The sequence below is a fragment of the Triticum dicoccoides genome, chromosome 5A (genome assembly GCF_002162155.2).
Source record: "Triticum dicoccoides isolate Atlit2015 ecotype Zavitan chromosome 5A, WEW_v2.0, whole genome shotgun sequence".
Taxonomy (NCBI): Eukaryota; Viridiplantae; Streptophyta; class Magnoliopsida; order Poales; family Poaceae; genus Triticum; species Triticum dicoccoides.
This window is the reverse complement of record NC_041388.1, coordinates 356,672,286-356,684,640: the sequence shown is the minus strand read 5'-3', so window position 1 is coordinate 356,684,640 and position 12,355 is coordinate 356,672,286.

Here is a 12,355-nt window from a genome sequence, read left to right as displayed (position 1 = left end):
CGCTATCGTTTAACGCCCCTAGCTAGGCATAAAAACAAGAATAGATCTAGGTATTGTCATCTTTTGTATGCAATCCATATGTGGCTCTCATAATAGATTCATGAGGTAATTTAATTTTCTTTCTAGGAAAGTGTTCCATGCCTTTCCTTAATGGAAATTGGAATCTAATATTTCCTTCTTTCATGTCAATAATTGCACCAATCGTTCTAAGGAAATGTCTACCAAGAATAATAGGACATGTTGGATTGCAATATATATCAAGAACAATGAAATCTACGGGCACATAATTCTTATTTGCAACAATAAGAACATCATTAATTCTTCCCATAGGTTTCTTAATGGTGGAATCCGTAAGATTCAAATTTAAAGAGCAATCATCAAATTCACGGAAACCTAACACATCACACAAAGTTTTTGGAATCGTGGAAACACTAGCACACAAATCACATAAAGCATAGAATTCATGATCTTTAATATTAATTTTAATAGTAGGTTCCCACTCATCATAAAGTTTCCTAGGGATAGAAACTTCCAATTCAATTTTTTCTTCATAAGATTGCATTAAAGCATCAACGCTATGTTTAGTAAAAGCTTTGTTTTGATCATAAGCATGAGGAGAATTTAACACGGATTGCGACAAGGACATACAATCTATAAAAGAGCAATTATCATAATTAAATTCCTTGAAATCCAAAATAGTGGTTCATTGCTATGTAAAGTTTTGACCTCTTCAATTCCACCTTTACCAATATTTGCATCAAGATCTAAAAACTCTGAATCATTGGGACGCCTTCTAACTAAAGTTGACTCATCTCCAGTCCCATCTTTATAAAGATTCATATTGGCAAACAAAAAATTAATAGGATACACACCAATCATTTTTAGATCTTCATCATTATTATCATGAAAACTAGAAGAACATGCTTTCACAAAACAATCTTTTTTAGCACGCATCCTCGCGGTTCTTTCTTTGCACTCATCAATGGAAATTCTCATGGCTTTGAGAGACTCATTGATATCATGCTTAGGTGGAATAAATCTAAGTTTCAAAGAATCAACATCAAGAGAAATTCTATCCACGTTCCTAGCCAACTCATCAATCTTAAGCAATTTTTCTTCAAGCAAAGCATTGAAATTCTTTTGCAAATTCATAAATTCTTTAACACTAGTCTCAAAATCAGAGGGCATCTTATTAAAATTTCCATAAGAGTTTTTGTAGGAATTACCATAATTATTAGAGGAATTACTAGGGAATGGCCTAGAATTAAAATTTCCTCTATACGCATTGTTACCAAAATTGTTCCTACCAACAAAATTCACATCCATAGATTCATTATTATTCTCAATCAAAGTGGACAAAGGCATATCATTAGGATCAGAAGAAGCACTCTTATTAGCAAACAATTTCATAAGTTCATCCATCCTTCCACTCAAAACATTAATCTCTTCAATAGCATGAACCTTTTTACTAGTGGATCTTTCGGTGTGCCATTGAGAATAATTAACCATAATATTATCTAGGAGTTTAGTAGCTTCTCCTAAAGTGATTTCTCTAAAAGTACCTCCCGAGGCCGAATCTAAAAGATTTCTAGAAGCAAAATTCAATCCAGCATAAAAATTATGCATAATCATCCATAAATTCAAACCATGTGTAGGGCAATTACGTATCATTAATTTCAGCCTCTCCCAAGCTTGTGCAACATGCTCATGCTCAAGTTGCTTAAAATTCATAATATCGTTTCTAAGAGAGATGATCTTAGCTGGAGGAAAATACTTAGAGATAAAAGCATCTTTGCACTTATTCCATGAATCAATACTATTTTTAGGCAAAGAAGAGAACCAAGTTTTAGCACGATCTCTAAGCGAAAACGGAAATAGCTTCAATTTAACAATATAATTGTCCACATCTTTCTTCTTTTGCATATCATACAAATCAACAAAGTTGTTTTGATGGGTAGTGGCATGTTCACTAGGAAGGCCAGAAAATTGATCTTTCATAACAAGATTCAACAAAGCGGTATTGATTTCACAAGATTCAACATCGGTAGTAGGAGCAATCGGAGTGCTAATAAAATCATTATTGTTGGTATTGGAAAAGTCATAGAATTTGGTGTTATCTTGAGCCATCATGACAAACAATCAATCCAACACACAAGAAAACAAGAGGAGCGAAAAGAAGCGAACAAAAAAAGGGCGAATAAAACGGCAAAGGTGAAGTGGGGGAGAGGAAAACGAGAGGCAAATGGCAAATAATGTAATGCGAGGGATAAGAGTTTGTGATGGGTACTTGGTATGTCTTGACTTGGCGTAGATCTCCCCGGAAACGGTGCCAGAATTCCTTCTTGCTACCTCTTGAGCATGCGTTGGTTTTCCCTTGAAGAGGAAAGGGTGATGCAGCAAAGTAGAGTAAGTATTTCCCTCGGTTTTGAGAACCAAGGTATCAATCCAGTAGGAGACTACATGCAAATCGCCTAGTACCTGCACAAACAAATAAGAACCTTGCAACCAATGCGATAAAGGGTTGTCAATCCCTTCACGGCCACTTGCAAAAGTGAGATCTGATAAAGTTAATAAGATAAATATTTTTGGTATTTTTATTGTATAGATTGGAAAATAAAGATTGCAAAATAAACGACAATAGAAATAGCTAGTTGACGGGAAAATAATATGATGTAAAATAGACACGGGGGCCATAGGTTTCACTAGTAGCTTCTCTCAAGATAACATATCTTACGGTGGGTGAACAAATGACTGCCGAGCAATTGATAGAAAAGCGCATAATTATGAGAATATATAGGCATGATCATAAACATAGGCATCACGTCCGTAACAAGTAGACCGAAACGATTATGCATCTACTACTATTACTCCACACATCAACCACTATCCAGCATGCATCTAGAGTATTAAGTTCATAAGAACAGAGTAACGCATTGGGCAAGATGACATGATGTAGAGGGATAAACTCAAGCAATATGATATAACCCCATCTTTTTATCCTCGATGGCAACAATACAATACGTGCCGGTTCCCTTTCTATCACTGGGATCGAGCACCGCGAGATTGAACCCAAAGCTAAGCACTTCTCCCATTGCAAGAAAGATTAATCTAGTGGGCTAAACCAAACTGATAATTCGAAGAGACTTGCAAATATATCAAATCATGCATATAAGAATTCAGAGAAGAATCAAATATTATTCGTAGATAAACTTGATCATAAACCCACAATTCATCAGATCTCGGCAAACACACCGCAAAAAGGATTACATCGAATAGATCTCCAAGAACATCGAGGAGAACTTTGTATTGAAGATCAAAGAGAGAGAAGAAGCCATCTAGCTAATAACTATGGACCCGAAGGTCTGTGGTAAACTACTCACACATCATCGGAGAGGCTATGGTGTTGATGTAGAAGCCCTCCATGATCGAATCCCCCTCCGATAGATCGCCGGAAAAGGTCCCTAGATGGGATCTCACGGGTACAGAAGGTTGCGGCAGTGGAAAAGTGGTTTCGTGGCTCCCCTCGATGTTTTCAGGGTATAAGAGTATATATAGGCGAAAGAAGTAGGTCGGTGGAGCTATGAGGGGCCCATGAGGGTGGGGACGCGCCTGCCCCCCTGGGCGCGCTGCCCTACCTCGTGGCCGCCTCGTTGCTTCCTTGACCTCCACTCCAAGTCTCCTGGATTGCGTTTGTTCCAAAAAAGATCCTCGCGAAGGTTTCATTCCGTTTGGATTTCGTTTGATATCCCTTTTCTGCGAAACACTGAAATAGGCAAAAAAACTGCAATTTGCACCGGGCCTTTGGTTAATAGGTTAGTCCCAAAAATAATATAAAAGTGCATAATAAAGCCCGTTAAACATCCAAAACAGATAATATAATAGCATGGAACAATCAAAAAATATAGATATGTTGGATACGTATCACCTGGACTAGTGACATATTGGCTGTATAATTCTTTCTGGTGACGACCGCATCTCAGTAACATGCAAGAGTTTTTTTCCCTTTGATATCACTTTCAGTTGGGGCTTCAGAGTTCAACGTTTTCCAGTAATTCTTCCGGAAAAGGACCGAGTCTGAGATCTTTGCTTCCCCTTTATTATGTACAATATCCTCCCTAAGATGCCATGATCGCCAGAGAACCAGTAGTAGTTTTTCTTGCATGTGTCCAGAGCACTGACTTAAAGCATTTAACAGCCAATCCGGATTAGGTTCGGCAAGTACTGGTTCTCTTGGTAATGCCTAATGTTCTCTTATCTTTTCTCTAAGAGCTCTAGCCTTGGTGCAGTTTACAACAACACGGTGAGCATCCTCTTTCTCTATACCACATATATTACATATTCCATCAATTTCTAGGGTCCTCCTCCTTTTGTTTTCCTTTGTGGGAAGTGAATTTGTGGCAATTCTCCAGGCAACAATATGAACTTTATGAGGGACCTGCGCTTTCCAGATCAAATTCCATAGATTTTCCCTTCCAGTGCTGACGCTACGAGATGAACCGGCTATTTCCTCCGGTTGCTTCAAGTTCATACCCAATCTATAAGCACTTCTTACCATGAAGATGCCATTTTTCTCATGGTTCCAAGTTAGATGGTCTTCAGTCTCATTGAGAGGAATCTTTATTTTGCATATTTCCTCGGTGTCAAAATTATGGAATAGCTTGTCGATAAGGGGGATTGTTGGATTATGGATGGTCTTAGGCCCATATAAGACACTAATCCCTAGTTAATCTTGAGGCCCATGTATGAGATGGCAGGTGGTGGGAAGTTTAGGCCCACCTTGCTAGTTGAGGAGAGCTAAGACCCCTTTGTAAGGGCTGCACTACCACTTGCCATTGGAAGCTTGGGAAGAGGAGTGGTACACACGCACTCCTCCTCCTTCACTGCCCGCCTCGCCATGCCTCACCTCGTCACGACGCGTGTGCGCCGCGGGTTGCGAGAATGAGCCGAGCCGGAGCTGGGATTAATTAACGAGTCGCTAACAGGAGGGCCACTGTCTGAGACGTTGGAATTCGTCGACCCCGTTCGCGGGTGTGCGACCCTTCCCGGGAGTGCTTCGACTCGGTCGTGGGCCTCCGCTAGGCATATGACTTTCTACCTCTGCTTCCACTACTTCCCCTGCATCGACACCATGGCCGCCGCCGCCAAGAAGAAAGCCACGGGCGACGCCGAGGCGGCTGCTGCCGCCGCCGCATTGGCCTGGCCAACCGGAGGGTATGATCTGTTCATCCCTCATTTACTCGTACTTGTACTAGCCGTATATGTGCTGCACATAGATGGTTCACTTCTATGTTCTGTACGTGCTAGTATGCTTAGGTATAGCTATGAGATGCATACCTTTTATGCCATGCTTACTGTTTACTCGTGGATTAGTCTAGTCGGAAAAGTGCTAATATTTCCAACAATCCAAAAACCTTATTTTGGGCACTTTTTGATTCATGGCTTTGCTGCTACTCTGAAACCAGAAAAGTTTACCGAGACGCATTTTAAGCGTTGGCAGACTAGGACCACCTTGTGGCTCACAGCGATGAACATGTTCTGGGTTGGTGGTGTGTCCCTCACAGAAATGATTGCTCCTGAACAGGAGAAGGCATTTAGGGAGGAAACCACAATCTTTTTGGGAGCAGTTCTGAGTGTGATTGGAGACAAGTTGGTTGACGCATATATTCATATGGGGGTTGCCAAAAACTTGTGGGATGCACTCGAAGTCAAATTCGGTGCAACTGATGTTGGCAGTGAGTTGTATGCCATGGAGCAGTTCCATGATTACAGGATGGTTGATAACCGTTCTGTATTGGACCAGGCTCATGGGATACAGTGCATTGCTAAGGAGCTAGAGCTCCTGAAGTGTGAGTTATCAGACAAGTTCATCGTGGGTTGCATTATTGCAAAACTCCCTCCTAGTTGGAGGAACTTTGCTACTTCTCTCAAGAACTTGAGACATGAATTCTCTGTCGAGGATGTCATCGGTCATCTCAGTGTTGAGCAGAACTCGAGAGCAAAGGACTCACACGTGAAAGGGGCAGAGGGTTCTTCTAGCACCAATGTGGTGCAGAAGAACTTCCACAAGTTCAAGGGAAAGAACTCTGTCCAGCAGAATACTACCTTTAAGAAGAAGGGTAAGAAGAAAGACAAAAAGAGATATGGCTGCTTTACTTGTGGTTCAGATGAACATTGGGCAAACAAGTGCCCAAACAAGTACAAGAAGCCATCACAGTACTCCAAGTCTGTGAATATCACTCTGAGCAACAATGATGCGGCATCTGGGTATGGTAATCTGTTTACCATTCTTTCAGTTTGCCAGTCGACTGATTGGTGGGTTGACACTGGGGCCAATATTCATGTATGTGCTGATGTGTCTTTGTTTTCTTTTTACCAGGTCGCACAAGATTGTTCCGTCCTAATGGGGAATGGCTCGCATGCTTCTGTTCATGGTGTTGGCACGGTAGATCTGAAGTTTACTTCGGGAAAGATCATGCAACTAAAGAATGTGCAGCATGTCCCCTCCATCAAGAAGAATCTCGTTAGTGGATCCCTTCTATGCAAAGAAGGGTGTAAGTTAGTATTTGAGTCTAACAAAGTAGTCGTATCTCGGTATGGACTGTTTGTTGGAAAAGGATATGACTGTGGTGGTTTGTTCCGCCTTTCCCTGGAGGCTTTCTGTAATAAAGTCATGAACCAAATTCATTCTAATGTGAACGAATCTGAGGTTTGGCATTCACGTATTTGTCACATAAATTTCGGTTGTATGACGCGGCTAGCTAAGATGGACTTAATCCCGAGTTTCACTTTAGCCAAAGGCTCTAAGTGCCATGCGTGTGTGCAAGCTAAGCAACCTCGTAAGCCTCACAAGCTTGCGAAGGAGAGACACCTAGCACCATTAGAGCTCACACATTCATATCTATGTGAGATGAATGATGTGTTGACTAAAGGTGGAAAGATATACTTCATGACTCTAATTGATGATTCCACTAGGTTGCCCAATCCTTTTTGTAGCAAAGGACAAGCCTGGACAAACTCTTATATAGAGAAAAGCGCTCCCGATGACACATGGGAATATCGTCAAGCTAGTTTTCATCACGCTCATATGATTCGCATTCGGTACTTTGATAATTTGGTATGTGGGTGGACCGGTGCTTGGGTAATGTCCTTACTTGGACAAGCATCCCACTTATGATTAACCTCTATTGCAAGCATCCGCAACTACAACAAAAGTATTAAGGTAAACCTAACCATAGCATGAAACATATGGATCCAAATCAGCCCCTTACGAAGCAACGCATAAACTAGGGTTTAAGCTTCTGTCACTCTAGCAACCCATCATCTACTTATTACTTCCCAATGCCTTCCTCTAGGCCCAAATAATGGTGAAGTGTCATGTAGTCGACGTTCACATGACACCACTAGAGGAGAGACAACATACATCTCATCAAAATATCGAACGAATACCAAATTCACATGACTACTAATAGCAAGACTTCTCCCATGTCCTTAGGAACAAACATGACTACTCACAAAGCATAAACATGTTCATAATCAGAGGGGTATTAATATGCATATAGGATCTAAACATATGATCTTCCACCAAATAAACCAACTAGCATCAACTACAAGGAGTAATTAACACTACTAGCAACCTACTAGCACCAATCCCGGACTTGGGGACAAGAATTGGATACAAGAGATGAACTAGGGTTTTGAGAGGAGATGGTGCTGATGAAGATGTTGATGGAGATTGCCCTCTCCCGATGAGAGGAGCATTGGTGATGACGATGGCGATGATTTCCCCCTCCCAGAGGGAAGTTTCCCCGGCAGAACAGCTCCGCGAGAGCCCTAGATTGGTTCCGCCAAGGTTCCGCCTCGTGGCGGCGGAGTTCCGTCCGAGAAGATGGCTTATGATTTATTTTTTCCATTGAAAGACTTCATATAGCAGAAGACGGCCATCGGAGGGCCACCAGGGGGCCCACGAGGTAGGGGCGCGCCCCCCACCCTCTTGGGCAGGGTGTGGCCCCCCTGGTGAACTTCTTCCGCTGAGTATTTTTTATATATTCTGAAAACGTCTTCCATGAAGTTTCAGGACTTTTGGAGCTGTGCAGAATAGGTCTCTAATATTTGCTCCTTTTCTAGCCCAGAATCCCAGCTGCCGGCATTCTCCCTCTTTATGTAAAACTTGTAAAATAAGAGAGAATAGGCATAAGTATTGTGACATAATGTGTAATAACAGCCCATAATGCAATAAATATCGATATATAAGCATGATGCAAAATGGACGTATCAGCGGGTCATACCTAATAGTTATATCCCCAACAGATTCCATCTTGGCTAACAGGACATGGGAAATCACTGATCGTCCTTATGGTTGTCAACCATTGGGATGTAAGTGGGTGTTCAAGAAGAAGCTTAGGCCCGATGGTATTGTTGAGAAGTACAAGGCTAGGCTTGTGGCCAAGGGTTATACCCAGAAAGAAGAAGAGGATTTCTTCGACACTTATTCACCTGTAGCTAGACTGACAATCATTCGAGTGTTACTCGCTTTGGCTGCCTCACATGGTCTTCTCGTTCACCAAATGGACGTTAAGACGGCCTTCCTTAACGGAAAGCTAGACGAGGAAATTGACATGCAACAGCCAGATGGCTTTGTAGTAAATGGTCAGGAAAGAAAGGTGTGCAAGCTAGTGAAATCCTTGTATGGCCTGAAACAAGCGTCTAAGCAATGGCATGAGAAGTTCAACACTACTCTGACATCTGCTGGCTTTGTTGTGAACGAAGCCGACAAATGTGTATAGTATCGCTATGATGGGGGCGAAGGAGTTATATTGTGTTTGTATGTCGATGACATACTGATATTTGGGACCCACCTCAAGGTCATTGAGGAGGTCAAGGCTTTTCTATCTCATAACTTTAAGATGAAAGACTTGGGAGTGGTTGATGTTATCTTGAACATCAAGCTACTGAGAAATTCTGAGGGTGGAATTACACTTTTACAATCCCACTATGTTGAGAAGATTTTGAGCCGTTTTTGATATTCGGACTGCAAAACTTCTACAACACCATATGATCCTAGCGTGCGGATTCGAAAGTTCGAAGGTACGGTTGTAGATCAATTGAGATATTCTCAAGTGGTTGGTTCACTGATATACCTAGCATGTGCTACTCATCTTGACATCTCATTTGCTGTATGCAAACTGAGCTGGTTTGTTTCCAATCCGGGAGATGTGCATTGGCATACTGTTGAGCGAGTGATGCATTACTTGCAAGGTACTGCGAACTATGGAATTCACTATTCTGGGTACCCGACGGTACTTGAGGGGTATAGTGATTCGAATTGGATATCTGATGCTGATGAGATGAAAGCCACAAGTGGACATGTATTCACACTTGGTGGTGGTGTTGTTTCCTGAAAGTCTTGCAAGCAGACGATCTTAACCAGATCAACTATGGAAGCAGAACTCACAGCATTAGACACATCATGCGTCGAAGCAGAATGACTTTGAGATCTTTTGATGGATTTGTCGGTGGTTGACAAACCAGTGCCAGCTGTCCTTATGAACTGTGACAATCAAACGATGATTGCCAAGGCTAAGAGTTCAAAGGACAACATGAAATCCACAAAGCACATAAGAAGAAGATTGAAATCCGTCAGAAAATCAAGAAACTCCGGAGTAATAGCGTTGGATTATATCCAGACGGCTAAGAATCTGGCAGACCCTTTTATGAAAGGGCTATCACGGATTGTGATAGAAAACACATCGAGGGAGATGGGTATGAGACCCACGTAAGTTTCCATGGGGGTAACCCAACCTATGTGATCGGAGATCCTGCGAATTAGGACCTGGGAAAACAATCCAGTGGTCAACTGAGAAGAGTATCCTTAATTAACCCACTCTATTGGAGATGCATAATACTCTCAATTCTGTAAGGCAGGCTGACTTTTGTCTTAATGTGTTCCAAAGCTTATGTAAGCAAGATGCTAACCTACAGAGTATTCTTTGGAGGAACACACCTATGTGAGTCCGACTGCTGGTCACAGTCTATGAGATTGGGTAATCTCTAGGAAGCTCATGAGAAGGTACGGAGTATGACTAATAAGCTCCCCCCGTGGGGTTTAGCCTTCGGCAGCCACGTATCAGCTGACAATAGGCAAAACTTCTGCACGCCAAACTGACAATTCAAGCATAGTCCATTGTTCAGTTGTGAAGAAGTCGAATCCTGTTGCTCTAGGTGGAAGTTCAACTTAACAGTCTCCACTGAAAATTCTGATATATCAAACATTGTTTGGAACAGTTGACAAACTTATGTGCCTCGAGATCTGGTGGAGGATTGTTGGATTATGGATGAGCTTAGGCCCATATAAGACACTAATCCCCGGTTAATCTTGAGGCCCATGTATGAGATGGAAGGTGATGGGAAGATTAGTCCCACCTTGCTAGTTGAGGAGAGCTGAGACCCCTTTATAAAGGATGCTCTACCACTTGCCATTGGGAGCTTGGGAAGAGGAGTGGTACACGTGCGCTCCTCCTCCGCCGCCGCCCGCCTCACCACGCCTCGCCTCGTCATGAGGCGCGCGCCGCGGGTTGCGGGTTGCAGGAATGAGCCGAGCCGGAGCTTGTTTTTTGCTTCTCAGGAATGAATTAATTAATCAGGGACTAATTAACGAGTCTCTAACAGGAGGGCCACTGTCCGAGACGTTGGACTGTGGACTGACTTGCGTTGACGGGATTCGTTGACCCCGTTCGCGGGTGTGCGGCCCTTCCCGGGAACGACGATTCCCTTCCCGGGAGTGCGTCGACTCGGTCGTGGGCCTCCGCCAGGCCCATGACTTTCTACCCGACTGACTATATAAGAAGGCTCTGCCCAGTGGAGTGACCTAGTTCAGTTCATCCCCTCCTTCTCGCGTAACCTAGCCGTCATTTACTATTCCTCACTCTGTGTTTTCTCTGACGACCCCATCCCGATGACCGCATGCATGGCTGGTCGGGAGAGCAGGTGCCTCCGGAACCTTGTCATTCGAGATCTTGCCCGGGAGAACGGCAATAAGGTTTTTGGGGAGCGTCTCGACGCGACTGCTCCCGATCTGTCCCCAACCCCGTCCGCCTCTGCTTCCACTACTTCCCCTACATCGACACCATGGCCAATGATGCCGCCGCCAAGAAGAAAGCCACGGACGACGCCGAGGCGGCTGCTGCCGCCGCCGTGTTGGCCTGGCCAACCGGAGGGTATGATCTGTTCATCCCTCGTTTACTCGTACTTGTACTAGCCATATATGTGCTGCTCATAGATGGTTCGCTTCTATGTTCTGTACGTGCTAGTATGCTTAGGTACATCTTTGAGATGCATATCTTTTATACCATGCTTATTGTTTACTCGTGGGTTAGTCTAATCAGAAAAGTGCTAATATTTCCAACACATTCCACTCCCTTGCTTGCGGCAACATGAGCTGATTAACCCATCTGATTCGGCTCCAGGCCTTAAGAGATAGAACCTTGAGTCCTGATTGCCTTGGGATCCAATTATCCCTAAGGGTTTGGATACTATTCCCATTTCCAACTCTCCAAACAACATCTTTCTTCCAGAGTTCTAGGCCAAATACAATCCCTCTCCACACAGGTGATGCATCGGACGTGAAGACCGCACTACTAGGAAAAGGGCTATAGATAGGATTGACACTAGTGGCGCACCAGGGAAGTAGTGCGCCACTACTATATACTAATGGCACACCAGTTGGTGATGCGCCATTAGTGTGGAAGACACTAATAGCGCACCAGAAAATAGGTGCGCCACTAGTGATAATTTTTTTTATTTTTATTTTTACATACATACTAATGGCGTATCCTACCGAAGTGCGCCATTACTAGTTCTAACTAGTAATGGCGCACCAGACATGGAGTGCGCCAGTACTGAATTTTTTTTATTCTTTTTTTTTCCAAAACTACTAATGGCGCACCGCCTCACAGTACGCCATTACTAGTTTAAACTACTAATGGCGCATCCTGTGGAAGTGCACCATTAGTATATATTTTGATATCATGAATATTTTTAAATTTCATGGGCACTTTTTGATATCATGAATATTTTTAAATTTCATGGGCACTTTTTGAATTCATGAATATTTTTTCAAATTTGATGATATTTTTTCATATTCAATATGATAAAATATTGAATATTCATGAGGACACTCGATCTTGATCCCCCTCCATCTCGATCTCGATTCCCCCTCCATCTCGATCTCGATCCCACCCGCGCCTCCTCTCCCCTCTTCATTTTTAAAAAAATAATAAAAAAAAAGTTCACCGCTCCGCCGCCGCCGCCGACCCACTGCACCCTCCCCCGCTCCACCGCCTCCAATGACCCGCCGCAC